Raw genomic sequence first — 18546 nt, forward strand, 5'->3', positions numbered from 1 at the left:
CCTGCAGGGAAGGCATATGCCCTCCAACTTTTCAGAGATAAATGATTGTGTCAATGTCAAAAAATGATTGAATTTTGAAAAGTAGATAAAGTCAACTAGATGAATTGTGATGCCATATTTTATTCTGTTATTCAGCACAATTTTTCATCAAGACAGAAAATAAATTATCAGTGCCACACCTGAATCTTCTCTTCCTCCAAACCTTAGGCTATGCTTTGTTTATGAAAATACCTGATTTTTGCCCCATGAAACTGAAAGGAAGTAAAAAGTAAATGTAAGGGAAATAAATATTCATCTAGGTTTTAAAGTTACTGGGAGTTGTCAGATAAATCCAAGTCATAAGAAAAGTTCTGGCCATCTTTGCAGATGGCTTGCTCTTTCCAATATAAGTTATATAATCTTATACAGGGTCATAATAATTTTATACTTTAGATGGTCTACAAACATTATCAGAGACCCAACAGTTTAACTCCATCCTATAGCTTTTCATAAAGAAAACTGCATTAGAATTTTATAATAAACTAATAAAATATATGAGAATATATATATATAATCATTCTGTAACTAATTTCAATGTAGCACAACACTTTTTCTTTTTTTAATTTATTTTATTTATGTATTTTTGGCTGCACTGGGTCTTTGTTGCTGTGCATGGGCTTTCTCTAGTTGCGGCAAGCTTTTCTGTATATTCTAAAACTTTTACAATAAGCCCTGCTATTATAATACAAATTTGTCTTCACTTTAGACCATTTAGTTTTACTGAAGTTGCATAAGATAATGAGGAGCTAAGAACTAACTAAGAAAAGATTTTTTTTTGTATGTGGTTCTTATAAATCATGGTCAAAATTATACTTTAATATAGGAAAATGAAATATTCGTTAGTAAATCACCATTTTGATCAATCTAGTTCTAAATTACTGCTAGGGGGATATTTGCTTCCAGAGAGAATTGTTGTTTCTTTTTTTTTTTTTTCTGGAGTGCCCTATAGTGCTGTTTTTGCTTAATGAATCTTCTCTTGAACAGTGAAGGGGAGTACTATATAGTTCAGTAAGAAAACTATAAATGTTACATGGTTCGCTTCCATTTAAAAGGAATCTTTATGCTGAATTCCAACCAGCCATTATATATATGCCTAAAAATGACTTGATCTTTTGCAAGACAATTATTTTCAAAATTCATTTTGTCATACTAGTATCTGGCTAGTTAGGTTGAAATTAACACCACTGGCTCATCTTTAAAATTCAATTTTAGAAAGAATTGTAAAATCACAGACCTGACTTTGTTTTCTTAGTGGTTGTACCATTTTTTTTAATGTCCATGACAACAAAACCCCTTCAACCTTGTACTGCTGCTGCTGCTGCTGCTGCTAAGTCACTTCAGTCATGTCCGACCCTGTGGGACCCCATAGACGGCAACCCACCAGGCTCCCCCGTCCCTGGGATTCTCCAGACAAGAACACTGGAGTGGGTCACCATTTCCTTCTCCAGTGCAAGAAAGTGAAAAGTGAAAGTGAAGGCGCTCAGTCGTGTCCGACTCTTAGCAACCCCGTGGACTGCAGCCTATCAGGCTTTTCAGTCCATGGGATTTTCCAGGCAAGAGTACTGGAGTGGGTTGCCATTGCCTTCTCCCAACCTTGTACTATAACTAGGTTAATTTCTTTTAACACAAACCCATCCAGAAGCTTTACCTAGATACCTTCAGTCTTTCAGTCTCCATTACTTGTCCCAGGGAGATATTTCTGCCAATGGCATGTGGGATGATCTGTTGTCCCTGTGATGAGATGCTCATTGTTTGAAAACAAGTTCATTAACGTGCTTAAATATCTTTTAGGAGCATGAGCCATAAAAATATTGATTATTATTGATTATTTACAATTTATTCATAGGGATCCAGCTGGCAACCATCTGGTGTATAAAACTGAAAGCTGAAGGAAAAAAATAAAAGTCACTGGAATAATATAATTTAGTCTCTACATGTCTTTATTACATGTACATATTAAGTTAGTGAATTAGATCTTAGTGGAATGAGATGAATGCTCTAAAATAGCAGATAAATTTATGGAATTTAACACAAAGGTAAATTAAAATTTTACTCAAAAGTGTATGTTGAAGGACAAAATAAAGTAGAAATAATATTGTAATTAATTGGCAAATGTATTAGGGAGTATAGGATAGGCTATAGTAACAAATGGACTTCCCTAATGGCTCATTGGGGCTTCCTTTATAGCTTAGTTGGTAAAGAATCTACCTGCAATGCAGGAGACCCAGGTTTGACTCCTGGGTCGGAAAGATCCCCTGGAGAAGGAAGTGGCAACCCACTCCAGTATTCTTGCCTAGAGGATCCCATGGATAGAGGAGCCTGGCAGGCTGTAGTCCATGGCAAAGAGTCAGACTTGACTTAGCGACTAAAGAGAGAGAGAGAATGGCTCATTGGTAAAGAATCCGCCTGTCAATGCAGGAGACACAGGTTTGATCCCTGGGTTGGGAAGATCCCCTGGAGAAGGAAATGGCAACCCACTCCAGATTCTTGCCTGGGAAACCCTGTGACAGGCCCCTGGTGGGCTACAGTCCACAGGGTCGCAAAAGAGTTGGACAAAACTTAGGGATTAAACAACAAATAGTATTAATAACAAATAGACTCTATATAATGGCTCACACATGATAGAGGCTTTCTCTCTCTCAACAGATCAAGGCAATTGTAATGGTTTGATAACTATTTCCTCAAGTAGTGATTCGGGGTACTAAGCTATCTGGGGCTCTCCAATCTCATAGGGTCATTGGCTGGAATTCAAGAGTCTGCTAACCTCCAAAGGATTCATGGATAGAATTCAGGGCTGCCCATATATTTGCAAGGGAAAAGTTACATCACTGTTAATTTCAAACCAAAATTTGTCCTTTCCTTTAATTATAAATATAGGCAAGAACCACAGAAACTATTAGCAGTACTTGCACCTTTGTAACAAATAAATCATAGATTTCTTTTTTATCATCACTGTTGTTGCCAAACTTTCAAAGAATCACTTATACTCAGCACACTTTCAAAATTGCAGTGGTTATTAGACTTTCCTCTAGATCTTGTATTTTAATACAAAACAAAAACAAAAAAATCATTGTGGTATGCAGGCTTTTGCATGGCCCCAGTTTCCTGGCATTCGCACCTTTGTGTAATACTCTTCTAGTGAATAGAGTCTGGTAAAAGTGATTCTATGTCATTTCTGAGATTAGGCTATAACATTTCAATGGATTCTGTGCCCTTTCTTTGAGCACTTGCTCTTGGGGAGGTCATGCTGCCATGACATGAGAACTCTGTAGAGGGATGGATGTGACAAAGGACTGAAACCTGCCAACAGCTGTTTGAGCAAGCTTAGCAGTGGGTCTTTCCCCCACTCGAGCTTCCAGATGATTGCATCCTAATTGTCACCTTGAATGTAGCCTTTTGAAAGACTCTGGACCAGAACTGCCCAGTTAAGCTGCTCCTGACCCACAGAAACCATGAACAAAATTTTGTTTTATGGTAATTTGTTACATAGTGATAGATAATGAATATACTCAGATATATTATGTATTACTGATTTTCTAAATAGTCTAATAATTTTACTTAATATAGTTTGTTTCCTTTATAATTCTAGATTTGTATACATTTAACAAACATTCTGCAAAGGGATTCAGAGGCTTTTAATGTGTGCCAAAGGAATCCATAGTACAGTAAAGATTACAAGGCTCATTGTTGCTCTATGACAACCAGAAAAAGGAGAAAGGAGTACAGAGGAAGTATACTTTTTTATATTGGCCTAGAAGAAGACATCATTTCTGATCACATTTTATTGGTGTGGACTAGTCACATGACCACAACTTGACCCAGTGGGGGCTGGGAAATGTAGTTCTTGGTGAACGGCCATTTGCTAGCCATTTCTCCATGTAAGAGGAGGATATGGTCTAATGGATAGTGCCAGAACAAATGCCCAAAATATGAAGAAAAGCAATGAAAATAATATGTACTAGAGTAGAATGTTAAAGCTCATTTGAAAATTGAACAGAATCAAATGAAAGAAGCAGATGGTAATGACAAACCATTTTCTGTGAAGTGATTTTTATTCCAAATGATAAGACATCTGTAAATCTAAAGATGTGAAGAACTAATTTGGGTTTACCATCTAGATCAGAAAATAAGAAATCAAAATCTTCTTTAGCATACCTTAAAAATAAATTTTTGAGGTTATGAACATAGAATCTTAATTTTTCTGAATAAACTGAACAAGGATGTGATAGGATTGTTGGTGATTCATTTAGTCAATAAACATCTGCTGAGGGCCTACTATGTAACAGAGACTGTAGGAAGTACTGGGGAAAATGAGATGACCAAAACTGAGACAAGACCCAGAGAGCCTAGGATAAGGGAAATGGCTCAGCCAAGTAAATCCATAATGTCTTCTGCTCAGTACTGTGACATACATAACCACAGGGTGCTAAAAGGAATACACTGACAGCAGAATAATTCTTAATTACTTGTTTCATTTCAACATGCCTTGAGCTAAGATGATCACATTAAATTGGAATGTCAAGCTCTAGTTGTTAAATAGGGTAATATTCCTCTGGGGATCATTTATCAGGCCTTCCCAGAATCCCTAAATCCACAAAGTAAAGCTGTCCATCAGTATTCATAGAAAAGAGTCCAATCCTCTGCTGATGGGGGCATGGCAAGAAAGAATTCTTGGAGGTCCACCATAGAGTTCCATGCATGAGGTGTTCAGGTGGAACAATTAGTAATGCTATGTACCCGCCAACATTTTCAAGATGGCCAATGACTAATTAATGGAGAAAAATCCAGACACAGGGAAACTAGGCTGCCAAGAGTTAATCGGTATTGGGGGCTTCCCTGATGGCTCAACAGGTAAAGAATCTGCCTACAATGCTGAAGACACAGGCGACTCAGATTCAATCCCTGGGTCGGGAAGATCTCCTGGAGGAGGAAATGGCAACCCAATCCAGTATTCTTGCCTGGAAAATCCCATGGACAGAGGAGCCTGATGGGGTATCGTCCAGTGTCACAGCAATTCAGACATGGCTGAGCAACTGAGCATGCGTCTTTGAGGTTAATTAGGCAAACCTATTCTTTCCTTGGATGGTGGCAGCCCCGTGCTCATGTACATGGCTTGATGAGTAGATGAACAGAATGCAGGCTGGGTCCCAGTCCCATGTCACCCCCAGCTGCACATTCTGGTGCAGACAGTAATCTACATAATCTACTGTCGTGGGCAGAGGCTCTTGCATGAAAGTTCCTCAGTAAAACAACACATCTCCCCACTACATCTTTCTTCTGAAGATCTCTCCCTTTGTGACCCTCACCTTAACAACTTGAGTTTTTAGCACCATGTCTATTATCCTTATGCAGCCAACAGGACAACACAAGAATTATACTCAGTTTTATGATGTTGAATATTCATTCAACAAATATTTTTTGATCAATTGTTCCTTGGGTGAAGAAATTGAGTATTATGCATATGACAAGGATAAGAAATGAATTATCTCATCAAACACAAGTAACTTGATGCCAAATAACTTATAAAATCATATCTCATTAAAACAGGCTTTGCCATTGCATCCATCAGAAAAAAATACAGGAATGAGTGAGTGCTTGTCATAGTTCTATTTAAAGAAACATTTAATTTTCAAGAAGTCCTCTTCAAAAGGATCTAGCTGACTCTTAGAAAGATACCAATCCTGGCATTCTGCCCAGCTGACAGCATTTTGCCTCTGTAAGTAATCCAGACCCTTCCTTTGGTCAATAGTTTAAAGTTGTTCTCAAGCCTGGTGTCAGCACCCTGGTGAGTTGCAATCAGTTGTACAATGTTTTGAATGTAACTTTTTTTTAATCAATGTGAACTGAGAAGCTCTTTCCTTTTCCTTTTATCAAAGAGAAGCATGATGGTGGGGGAACAGCTGGAATCATTCATCCCAGTTGACTATAACAGAGCAAATGATTCTGGAAACAGCAGCAGCCTCACCCGGGGACTTATTAGACATGCAAATTCTGTTCTTTCCACAGAACCACTGGATTAGAAATTCTGGGATGAGGTCCAGCAAGCTGTGGTTTAACAAACCTTCCAGGTGACTGTAATGTACACTCGAGTTTGAGAACTACTGTAATAGACCCATTCCTGGTTGATTAAATTGTCCTTATATTGTAAATAAGATCAAGAAAGAATCAAATGCTGCTTTATATGATAGGCTATTATTTCACAGATCACCTGGAGTAGGAAATGGCAATCCACACCAGGATTCTTGCCTGGGAAATTCTCATGGACTGAGGAGCCAAGTGGGCTACAGTCCACAGGGTTGCAAAGAGTCAGACATGACTGAGTGAGCACAATTTCACAGGATAAAAGTCATGCTAATAGAAATATGAAATAGAAATCTGGATAATGGAGAAAGATTAGTATTTGCAGAGGCAGTTGTATGTGCACCTAGGTAATTTGAGGCAGAGAGGGAAGATTGGCTGTAGCCGTCTCTGGTGGAAAGATTGAACCACCTGCCATCTCCTCTCTACTCTAACTCTTGAGTCTTAGAAGTTATCAAAACCCTCCACTCTCGGGGCTTCTCTGTCAGTGCAAGGACAGCCTGCAGTGCAGGGACCTTAGTTATGTACTGTATAGTCAGTTATGTACTGTATAGTCAGACCACTGTATAGTCAGTTATGTACTGTATAGTCAGACCACTCTAGATGGCTGTTCCCTTGGTCTTTGAGCCCTTGCTTTACCTATACCCTACTCACATGAATGTGCTTGCCCCTGCCTCTTAGGCCAGAATGGCTCCACCTGCTAGTTTATTAAAGGGAAACACCTTCTGATGCTCAAGGAGCAATGAAGGAAGTGCCTCAGTTGCTGGTTTCCCTGGTTGCTGATGAGCCAAGAGCTGACGTCAGTTCGCCCTATAAATGGCAGGCCCCTCCCCCACACCCGCTGTGGCAAAGATGGCTGCTGTGTCCTGCTTACTGTCTGCCGCACATGGTAGTGTGTCACTCCTGGACCTTGCTTCAGATGGGTAAGATTCCCGACCTATGGAGCCATTTATATCTGGGTCACTGTCTCTGAGCTCTTTCTTCAGTCTTGAGGTTGGGCAACTACAAGGCTTGCAGGCCAAGGGGTGTAGCCCAACAATTGCTGAGCCAGCCAAGAGGCTGAGGAAACTCCTGGGGAACACCAAGGCACCAGGAAATAAGGACATAAGGATGGGGAACAGAAAGCTGCGGGGGTGATGCCAAGGTGGCCATCCACTAGCATCTGGGGACTGTGACCGGTGTCTACTGGGAGAGATAGCTTTCTCTTCCATTATATTGGTGATATTCTGTTAACCTCAGTCTTTTCCCAGCTTAAAAGTAGCAGCTCCATCCTCATGGTTCATCTCATTGTACGGGGTAGGCTTCACATAGACAAAATACAAGGACCTGGGTTAGCTACAAAAGACAACCATACACCAAACCCATCACCCCTAAACAATTACAGACACAGGCTTTAGGGACATGGACTTAGGAGCAGGTTTGTAGGGCTTGGTTGGGACCTGTGTGGCAATGGTAAAATAGTAAGAGTACCTTGGGTTTCTGACTTTAGCTACAGAAGTGGGCAAAGCAGTGATACAACGTGATAACAGCCATTGTTCCCTGTGTCGTCTGCAATGCATTACAACAGGTGGAAGATATTACAAAAGGCCTGCCTGAGTCCTCAGGCAATGCAAAAAAAACAGTGAATGGAGTCTAGAACAGCCGTGTGTGTCATCAGAACCCCCATACAATCCCTGTGACTGTAAGGGTCATTCAGGATAGGTAGGGAAGGAGTATATGATCGGGCCATGCAAGATGGCTATTCTCTTGCTCTTTGAGCCCCCTGCTTAACCAGTCCCTGCTGCACCTGTGCCCTGTTCTCATAAGCGTGCTTGCCCCTTAGGCCAGAAGGGCTCCATCTGCTAATTTATTAAAGGGCAATATCTACTCTTGTGATTGTCATTAACCCAGGGGGCAATGAGGGACATGCCTCAGCTGCTGGTTTCCCTGGTAGCTGATGAGCCAACCTGATGTCAATTCTTTGTATAAATAGTAGCCTTCTTTTCCCTCCAGGTAGCGAAGACTGCTCCCATGTCTTGCCCACAGTCTGTTGCATGTGGATTCTCCAGGACCTGTTTGAGGTATGTAAGACCTCCCATCTATTAAGCCTTTGATGTCTCTGTCTCTATCTCTGGGTTCCTTTGCAGTCTCAAGGCTGGGCAACTACAAAACTTGCAGAGCTGTGGGGTGTAGCCCAACATACATACTGCTATATCCACTAGTTGATATCTATGTTTTTACCAAAATTTAGTATCTATCTCTCCTCACCATTTTTAACTCTTAGTGTCTCTTTGCTTACTTTCCGAAAAAGCTTTTTCTGCTCCTTTGCTTTCTTGCAGCAATGGCTCCTCCTCCTTTGCCACCTTTTCCTTCAGCTGATCATCTCTCACTACTCATTCTAGGTGCGTATCTTTGTGTCCATCTCCAGTGTCTCACCCACCTTCCTCATCCCAAGCCATTGGCGAGCAAAACATTGTAAAAAGCAGTGGCCTATGTGAGACTTCCCTGGTGGTCCAGTGGCTGAGATTCCACATTCCCAATGCAGGGGCCCTGGGTTTGCTTCCTGGTCAGGGAACTAGATCCCACATGTCACAGCTAAGAGAGCTCACATGCTGCAACTAAGACCTGGTGCAGCCAAAAAATAAATAAAAATATTTTAAAAAGCAGTATCCTGCAGCACCAACTAGCTATAATATAGATGCGTAAGTCCTCCCCCCATGTGTGCATGCTAAGTTGCTCATTTGTGTCTTTGCGACCGTATGGACTTTAGCTTACCAGGCTCCTCTGTCCATGGGATTCTCCAGGCAGGAATACTGGAGTGGGTTGCCATGCCCTCCTCCAGGGGATGTTCCCAACCCAGGGATCGAATCCATGTCTCTTATGTCTCCTGCATTGGCAGGTGGGTTCTTTACCACTAGTGCCTCCTGGGAAGCCCAGTCTTCCCCACCCCCACCTTTAAATCAAGTCTTGTGGGCCAGCCTACCTGAGGTACCCAGTAAGCATGATTCCATAAACATGTGTGCAGACGATTTGAATAGTCTGCTTTCTTGTTCTCTGAAACCAACCTTTTTCAGTCAGTATGATGTCTGTTTTATTACCTTGCATTTGTTTAGGACTTGAATTCTTCCTAGCTGGAAAATGCTAGAAGTTCTAAAAAAAGAAACTTGATATTCTTTAAAATGCTGTATTATAGGGCCCAGTGGAGCACCAACCTGAGCAGGGCCACCCCTCCGCCCACACTCGGGCCTCTTGGCCGCTGCCTCGCAGCTGTACCTGGGCTGGCCCCCGGGTACTGGCATATTTCACCATCTGTGAAAATTTCCCTGTAATTCAGTTTTCCTCGCTCCAGTATTACGAATTACACCAAATTAAAAAGATACAAATGAATATCCTAAAAAAAGAAAAAGGAAAACTTTACATCCTTCTCATTATTCAGATTCCTCTGGAATAAGCAGAATTGCAGATGGATTGAATGGAAGTTCTTCTGATCATTGTTACAGTGTATGTTCTGTGAGATAACCAGACTTAAATTGACAGCAAAATCTTTGATTCTGATACAGAGATGTCAAATGAATTGCCAAAATTTACAGATGGAATCTAGGCCAGAAACGGAAAGTAAAACTACCTGGTTTCCAGTCCTGTACTTAGACTTCTAGACCACACTGCCTTTCCTACAGAAAAATCTGCTGATATTGAAATTTGTGATGAAAGACTGTGCTCCCCTGAATCAGTCCACCAGCAAACCCAAGAGGAGAGCCCCATAGAAGTTCAGACTGCTGAAGGTGTTCCAGTTGCCGCAGAAATGCATACAATTTCTGAAGACTATGATATAGAGACAGGAAACAATTCCTCTGAGAGATTCCAAGCCCAAACTGATGAAGAGCCACCAGCTAAACTTTGCAAAATTGTTGACAAGAGCCAAGCTTTGAATGTGACTGCACAGCAGAAATGGCCTTTACTGGGAGCTAGCAACAGTGGCCTCTATAAATGTGAACTTTGTGAGTTCAACAGCAAATATTTTTCCAATTTAAAGCAGGTGTATGATCTTGAAGCACAAGCGTACTGATTCAAACATGTGTCGAGTATGCAAAGAGAGTTTCTCTACCAACATGCTTCTGATCGAACATGCCAAACTGCATGAAGAGGATCCCTACATTTATAAATAGTGTGATTATAAGACAGTAATTTTTTGAGAACTTCAGACAGCACGTTGCAGACACCCATTTTAGTGATCACCTTTATTGGTGTAAGTAATGTGACATACAGTTCTCTTCAAGCAGTGAACTCTACCTACATTTCCAGGAGCAGCTGTGATGAACAGTACTTGTGTCTGTTCTGTGAACATGAAACGAATGATCCAGAAGACTTGCATGGCCTTGTGGTAAACGAGCATGCATGTACATTAATAGAGTTAAGTGATAAGTATAACAATGGAGAACATGGACAGCATAGCCTCTTAAGCAAAATCACATTTGACAAATGTAAAAACTTCTTTGTCAAGTGTGTGGCTTTCGGAGTAGACTTCATACAAATGTTAACAGACATGTTGCTACTAAACACAGTAAAATTTTTCCTCATGTTTGTGATGACTGTGGGAAAGGCTTCTCACGTATGCTGCTGCTAAGTCACATCAGTCGTGTCCGACTCTGTGTGACCCCACAGACGGCAGCCCACCAGGCTCCTCTGTCCCTGGGATTCTCCAGGCAAGAATACTGGAGTGGGTTGCCATTTCCTTCTCCATCTCAAGTAAGCTGCTGCTGCTGCTGCTGCGTCGCTTCAGTCTTGTCCGACTCTGTGTGACCCCATAGATGGCAGCCCACCAGGCTCCCCTGTCCCTGGGATTCTCCAGGCAAGAACACTGGAGTGGGTTGCCATTTCCTTCTCCAATGCATGAAAGTGAAAAGTGAAAGTGAAGTCGTTCAGTCGTGTCCGACTCTTAGCGACCCCATGGACTGCAGCCCACCAGGCTCCTCTGTCCATGGGATTTTCCAGGCAAGAGTACTGGAGTGGGGTGCCATTGCCTTCTCCATCAAGTATGCTAGAATATTGCAAACATTTAAATTCACATTTATCTGAAGGGATTTATTTATTCAATACTGTGAATATTCAATAGGACAGATTGAAGATCTTAAAATTCATCTAGATTTCAAGTATTTGGCTGATTTACCTCACAAATGTAGTGACTGATGAGGTTTGGACATGAAAGGGAATTAATAAGTCACCTTCCAGTCTATGAAACAACTTAATTGTTCTCTTTAACTTCTATAAAGTTGATGTGAAATAATAAATTCGACTTTTTTGGAGGAAAAAATATTATAGCCTTTTGGGTTTCCTCTGTTAACATGGGAGCCAGCAGGGCAAGTGGACTGCATACCTACTGTGTGCTTTTCACATACCTTTTTGATGTGCAAACTATGTGTTACTCAAAACACTTGATAAATAACTTATGAATGCATGCCTTTTTAGAATGACAGGTAGGATGACTATTTTTTAGGCAGTAGGAAAGATGTTGATAAAGAAAATTCCAGATCACTGACTTCTTAAAGTATTTGAGATCTGGTAGATCTATTTCTATACTTGTGTTCTTGGAATAAGCCTATAGCTTTCCTCTGAAAATGTGAAAATACTGCTAAAATCTAGCACAATAGATTCTGCAGAGGCCATTTTTTGCCTTTAGCCAAATTGCTGCTTAAATGAGAGTCATTAAGAAATGGCAGATTCTCTCATCTTTTCTACATCAAGTTCTGTAGTACCAAAAAACCTAAATGGGTTATATAAGCAAATGTCCTTTTGCATAAGAAATGCATTCTAAAGGAGTAGGCCATCTGCAGCTCACTCGTATGAATAGAGTGGTGGTGTTTTAGTTGCTCAGTCATGTCATACTCTTTGCACCCCCATGGACTGTATCCCACCAGGCTCCTCTGTCTATGGGATTTCCCAGGCAAGAATACTGGAGTGGGTTGCCATTTCCTTCCCCCAAGGATCTTCCCGACCCAGGGGTTGAACCCGTGTCTCCTGCATTGCAGGCGGATTCTTTACCACTGAGCCACCAGGGAAGCTCATAAATAGAATAGCTCTGGCAAATAGAAATACAATGAATGGCATACATGTAATTTAAAATACACCAGTAGGCATATTAAAAAGAACAAAAAACTATTAATAAAAACACACTGCTCCCATCCTACCAATGAGAAGCTGCATAAACTACAAAATATTTAGAGTCTGCCAGACCTAAGGTTCGGAGAAGGCGATGGCACCCAACTCCAGTACTCTTGCCTGGAAAATCCCATGGATGGAGGAGCCTGGTAGGCTGCAGTCCATGGGGTCGCTAGGAGTTGGACACGACTGAGTGACTTCATTTTCACTTCTCACTTTCATGCATTGGAGAAGGAAATGGCAACCCACTCCAGTGTTCTTGCCTGGAGAATCCCAGGGACGGGAGAGCCTGGTGGGAGGCCATCTATGGGGTCCCACAGAGTCGGACACGACTGAAGCAACTTAGCAGCAGCAGCAGAGCTAAGGTTGAAAACCTATTGAATTCAAAAAGTAAAAGCACTTCCTAGAAGAGAGGTTGTAACAGTTGCTTTCATCTTTGACATGGCTGTGAACAGGACAGTGCAGAGAGGAGGAAGCTTCCACAGAAGCAGGTAAGGAGACAACTGAACAATTGAGCTTGTAATGAAATTTAGCTGACGTGGCCCCTTTAAAAAAATGTTCTGCTTATTTTTGGCTGTGCTGGGTCTTTATTGTTTCGTGGGCTTTTCTCTAGTTGCAGCAAGCAGAAGCTACTCTTCATTGTGGTGTGCCAGCTTCTCCTGGCAGTGGCTTCCCTTGAGCACAGGGTTTAGGGTGTATGGGCTCAGGAGTTGCAGCTCCCAGGCTCTAGAGCACAGGCTGAATAGTTGTGGCACACACGTGTAATTACTCTATGGCATGTGGGATCTTCCTGGACCAGGAATCGAACCCTTGTCTCCTGTATTGGTAGGTGGATTCTGTACCACTGAGCCACCAGGGAAGCCCCTGACACAGGCCTTTAAAATCCCTGGGAGACACAACTCTCTTCCATAGACTTTCATGGAGTGCTTGTGGGGGCAAAGCAGGAGAGCTGAAGGATACACCAGCTGAGGCACACCTCTGTGGGGCCTGCTGAAATCTGAGGGCCAAAGCAGAGGATAACAAATCCACAGGCATTTTTGGCCTTGTGCTGCTTTTCATAGTTTTCAGCTGGGGGAGAAGCAACTGTATGAGAGGCCCCCAACCCCGAGGTAAAACATGGGGCCTGCTTCAGAGGGAGATTGGAGAGCTAAAATAAGCTCTTCAGGCATACAGTTTCCAAGTATATCAAAGACAGTGTTTTGATGCAACCCTTGAATAACTCGGTAAAGAATCTGCCTGCAATGCAGGAGACAAGGGTTTCAATCCCTGGATTGCAAAGATCCCCTGGAGGAGGGCATGGCAGCCCACTCCCAGTATTCTTGCCTAGAGAATTCCATGGACAGAAGAGCCTGGTGGCCTATAGTCCATGGGGTCACAAAGAGTTGCACATGACTGAGCAGCTAACACTTCCATTTTCAAATAACTTTATCTGTGGTGAGCTGAATCTAACCATAGAGTCCAGGCCCAGCTCAACTACAGATTAGATTCACTCAAATTTCAAGGCTAACATCCTGATGGAAAGAAAGATATGCCCCTTGCTGGACATAAAATTTATTTCAGCCCCTTCAATTTTTAAACATGCTATATACTGCATTCCACCAAAATTACGAGGCATGCAAGGAAGCATGGCCTTGTCAAGAAACAAAATGTTAATAAAATCAAATGCAGGTATGACAGAGCTGTCGAAATTACCAGTTAGGGACTCTTCAAAAAAAAAATCGATAAATATGTTAATGAGTCTAGTTGGGTAGGTGGACAATATGAGTAAATGGTGGATTTTAGCAGAGACATGGAAACTATAACAAAGAGCCAAAGAAAAAGGTTAGAAATAAAAAATGGTCTCAGAGATGAAGAATACTTCAATAGGCTTATCAGTAGACTGAATACAGCTAAGGAACGAATCGGTAAACTTGACAAGTCAATAGACATTACAGTAAACAAACAGAAAAAGAAGGGAGGAAAATAAGTATTTGCATTCTTTAGAATTGATAAAATAATCAGCCCACAGATCAAAGAAACTCAGATATACAAAAAAATTCAATAACTGTAAACAAAAACCCACACAGACACATCATAATCCAACTGTTAAAAAAAAAAAAAGGGAAATCTTGAAAGCAACCAGAGAAACAAACATTACCTAAAGGTGAACAATTACACAAATAACAGCTGACTTCTCATCAAAAACCACTGAAGCCAGAGAAAAAAGGTAAATGCTGGGTCAAAAAGTAAATGCAATTGTAGTTTTATTAAATATTACCAAAATGCCCTTTAAGAGAACTGTACAAATTTGGAAAGCCACAGGCAATGTAAGAGTGCCCATTTCCCCAAAGCTTTGCCCAAAGAGTATGTTATACTTTTTCCAATTTGATAAGCAAGAAATAGTATCTCAATGTAGTTTCTTACAAGCAAGGTCAAACACTGTTTGACATGGGTAAGAGTCATTGCCTTATTTTTAGATGAATTGTCTCTTCACATACTTTATTCATGCTTTTTCCCCTTCACTCAAGTTTCTAAGATAGATAAACATACTGACCTTTATGATATATTTTGCAACTTGTGTCAGCCTGACTTTGACTTGGTTTATGGTATTTTTGCCCTGAAAATATACAATCAAGTTCAGTTCAGTCACTCAGTCGTGTCCAACTCTTTGCAACCCCATGAATCGCAGCACGCCAGGCCTCCCTGTCCATCACCAACTCCCGGAGTTCACTCGGACTCATGTCCATCGAGTCAGTGATGCCATCCAGCCATCTCATCCTCTGTCGTCCCCTTCTCCTCCTGCCCCCAATCCCTCCCAGCATCAGAGTCTTATCCAATGAGTCAACTCTTCGCATGAGGTGGCCAAAGTACTGGAGTTTCAGCTTCAGCATCATTCCCTCCAAAGAAATCCCAGGGCTGATCTCCTTCAGAATGGACTGGTTGGATCTCCTTGCAGTCCAAGGGACTCCAAGAGTCTTCTCCAACACCACAGTTCAAAAGCATCAATTCTTCGGTGCTCAGCCTTCTTCACAGTCCAACTCTCACATCCATACATGACCACAGGAAAAACCATAGCCTTGACTAGACGGACCTTTGTTGGCAAAGTAATGTCTCTGCTTTTGAATATGCTATCTAGGTTGGTCATAACTTTCCTTCCAAGGAGTAAGCGTCTTTTAATTTCATGGCTGCACTCACCATCTGCAGTGATTTTGGAGCCCCAAAAAATGAAGTCTGACATTGTTTCCACTGTTTCCCCATCTATTTCCCATGAAGTGATGGGACCGGATGCCATGATCTTCGTTTTCTGAATGTTGAGCTTTAAGCCAACTTTTTTCACTCTCCACTTTCACTTTCATCAAGAGGCTTTTTAGTTCCTCTTCCGCTTCTGCCATAAGGGTGGTGTCATCTGCATATCTGAGGTTATTGATATTTCTCCTGGCAATCTTGATTCCAGCTTGTGTTTCTTCCAGTCCAGCGTTTCTCATGATGCACTCTGCATACAATCAAATGTGTCCATTTTTCTTTTGCTACTTCTGGACTTTCAGTCATAGTTGAAGTCTTTCTTCTCACTCAAGATAAAGACGAATTCACTCAGGTTTTCCTCCGGTCCTTGTGGAATTTCATCTTTTATTATATTCAAATCACTGGTCCATTGGGAATTCAGTCTTAGATTTTTATGCTTCACACCACACCATATGTAACTTTTTCCAAACAACCAGCCAGTTGTAGCATCATTTATTGAAATAACTTCTTGCTCTCAGTGACTTGAAATACCACTTTAAAGAGTTTATATGAGCTTGGATCAACTTCTAGATTTTTTGTTTTGTGTTCCATGGGCTTGTATATTCATGGGCTATTACCACGGTTTTAACTACAGACTTTACAGTTTATTTTTTGTATGTAAGGGCTGCTGCTACTGCTAAGTTGCTTCAGTCATGTCCAACTCTGTGCAACCCCATAGTCGGCAGCCCACCAGGCTCTGCCGTCCCCAGTATTCTCCAGGCAAGAACACTGGAGTGGGTTGCCATTTCCTTCTCCAATGCATGAAAGTGAAAAGTGAAAGTGAAGTCTCTCAGTCCTGTCCGACTCTTAGCAACCCCATGGACTGCAGCCTACCAGGCTCCTCCGTCCATGGGATTTTCCAGGCAAGAGTGCTGGAGTGGGGTGCCATTGCCTTCTCCGTAAATTTTCTTAGTATTTCTATTAATTTCATATGGAGCAACATGTATCAACTTGTCTAGCTTCACAAAAAAGCTAGAATTTGAGGGGAGGAACTGAGTTAAGTCTATCAATAAACTAGGGAGAACTGACATTTTTATGATGTGGCAATATCTGATCCAAATATGAGAGATAACATTTTACCAAACTTAATTTTATTTAGAGTTTAAAGTTTTCCTCATATGAATTTGTACATTTCTGATTAAATGTTATTTCTAATATTTTATCTTGGTTACTAGGATGGTCTGTCATGTCGTTAGATACTGTTTGTTTATAAGAAGGCTAATGACTTCCACATGTTCACTTTATATCCTGCTACTAAGTGAGTTTGATCAATGATTGTCTAGGGGGTCCAGGTGTATCATATTGTCTACAAATAGCTAATTTTTTGTGGAATAGTAATTGTGGAAAGTCAAGTTGATTGAAATATTTGTATGAAAATGCAGTGAACCTGGAAAACTCAAGACAAAAACAAATGTGGGCTTATATTACCTGATTTCAGGTCTCATGGCAAACCACAGTAACCACAGTAATTATAGTGTGACATTGTTGTGAGGATATTTAAATAAATGGAATAGAACAGATAGTCCAGAGATGGACCTATACGTATATGGTCAATTGATCAACAGTCACCAAGATTAAATGAGAGAAGTGTTTAAATAAATAGTGCTAAGTAACTCAATACAGATGTGGGAGGGAAAAAAAGTCCTTGATTAGTAATGATCTGGAAGTACTAATATTTTGTAGTCGAAATTAAAAGACACTTATTCCTTGGAAGGGAAGTTATGACCAACCTAGATAGCATATTGAAAGCAGAGATATTACCTCGCCAACAAAGGTCTGTCTAGTAAAGGCTATGGCTTTTCCAGTGGTCACGTATGGATGTGAGAGTTGGACTGTGAAGAAAGCTGAGTGCCAAAGAATTGATGCTTTTGAACTGTGGTGTTGGAGAAGACTCTTGAGAGTCCCTTGGACTGCAAGGAGATCCAACCAGTCCATCCTAAAGGAGATCAGTCCTGGGTGTTCATTGGAAGGACTGATGCTGAAGCTGAAACTCCAATACTTTGGCCATCTATGCGAAGAGTTGACTCATTGGAAAAGACCCTGATGCTGGGAGGGATTGGGGGCAGGAGGAGAAGGGGACGACAGAGGCTGGATGGTATCACTGACTCGATGGACATAAGTTTGAGTGAACTCCGGGAGTTGGTGATGGACAAGGAGGCCTGGCATGCTGTAATTCATGGGGTTGCAAAGAGTCGGACACGACTGAGTGACTGAACTAAAGATCCATTGGAGGAGGAAATCACAACCCACTCCAGTATTCTTACCTGGAGAGTCCCACGGAGAGAGGAGCCTGGCAGGCTGCAGTCCATGGTGTCACACAATGTCCAACATGACTTAGAGACTGAGCACACAAGTTCTGAAATATTTATAAGGTTCACAGTTTCTTATCTGTAGTTCCAAAATTCTCTCTAAATCTTTTGGTACCAAAACTCTACCTAATCTGAATTTATTGGCAAACAAACCTGATCTGGAATGTTTTGGGGCAACTTGTGTAGCCTTTATGTAGTTTACCATATTCATACATTTCACTGCAGGTATTTGCATGTATTTGATTACAAGTTAACAGACCCTACTAATTGTGTTCCATTGCCAGGGTCCAGCCCCAGCAGGATCCAGGGGTACCCTCAGGATGACGGCATCGGTGATAAGGAAAGTAAAAAAAAGGGGAGAGAAAGAGGCTTGATCTTCCTTAGTTTACACAGAAAGCCAATAAAGCTCCTGGCACAGAACTTGCTCTGTTCACGGAGGCCGCAGGCGCCCTCTAGGTAGGGTGAGGACGCAGGACGCCCACTCCCTGGTGAAGACGCAGGGCGCCTTCCCGATCGGGTCTAAGAAGTCCAGGCAAAAAAGTGAACTCAGAGAGCCCCTGTGCCCCAAGGAGTCATCCTGAAAGAAGAACAGAGAGAGAAAGAAAGAAAAGGAAAGAAAGAATGACATGGGGAGACCAAGCTTTGGTGAGCAAGGCCCATAACTTTATTTTCAAAAGGAACTTTTATACCTTGACTTGTACATAGAGGGAAATGAAATATGCAG

General features: G+C 41.5%; 1 pseudogene; it reads left to right on the plus strand.

Moving 5' to 3' along the window:
- The first annotated feature begins 9658 nt into the window (after positions 1 to 9658).
- LOC129659913 (zinc finger protein 639-like) lies at positions 9659 to 12223 on the plus strand (annotated as a pseudogene).
- Positions 12224 to 18546: the final 6323 nt, after the last annotated feature.

This window comes from Bubalus kerabau, chromosome 9 (genome assembly GCF_029407905.1).
Source record: "Bubalus kerabau isolate K-KA32 ecotype Philippines breed swamp buffalo chromosome 9, PCC_UOA_SB_1v2, whole genome shotgun sequence".
Taxonomy (NCBI): domain Eukaryota; kingdom Metazoa; phylum Chordata; class Mammalia; order Artiodactyla; family Bovidae; genus Bubalus; species Bubalus kerabau.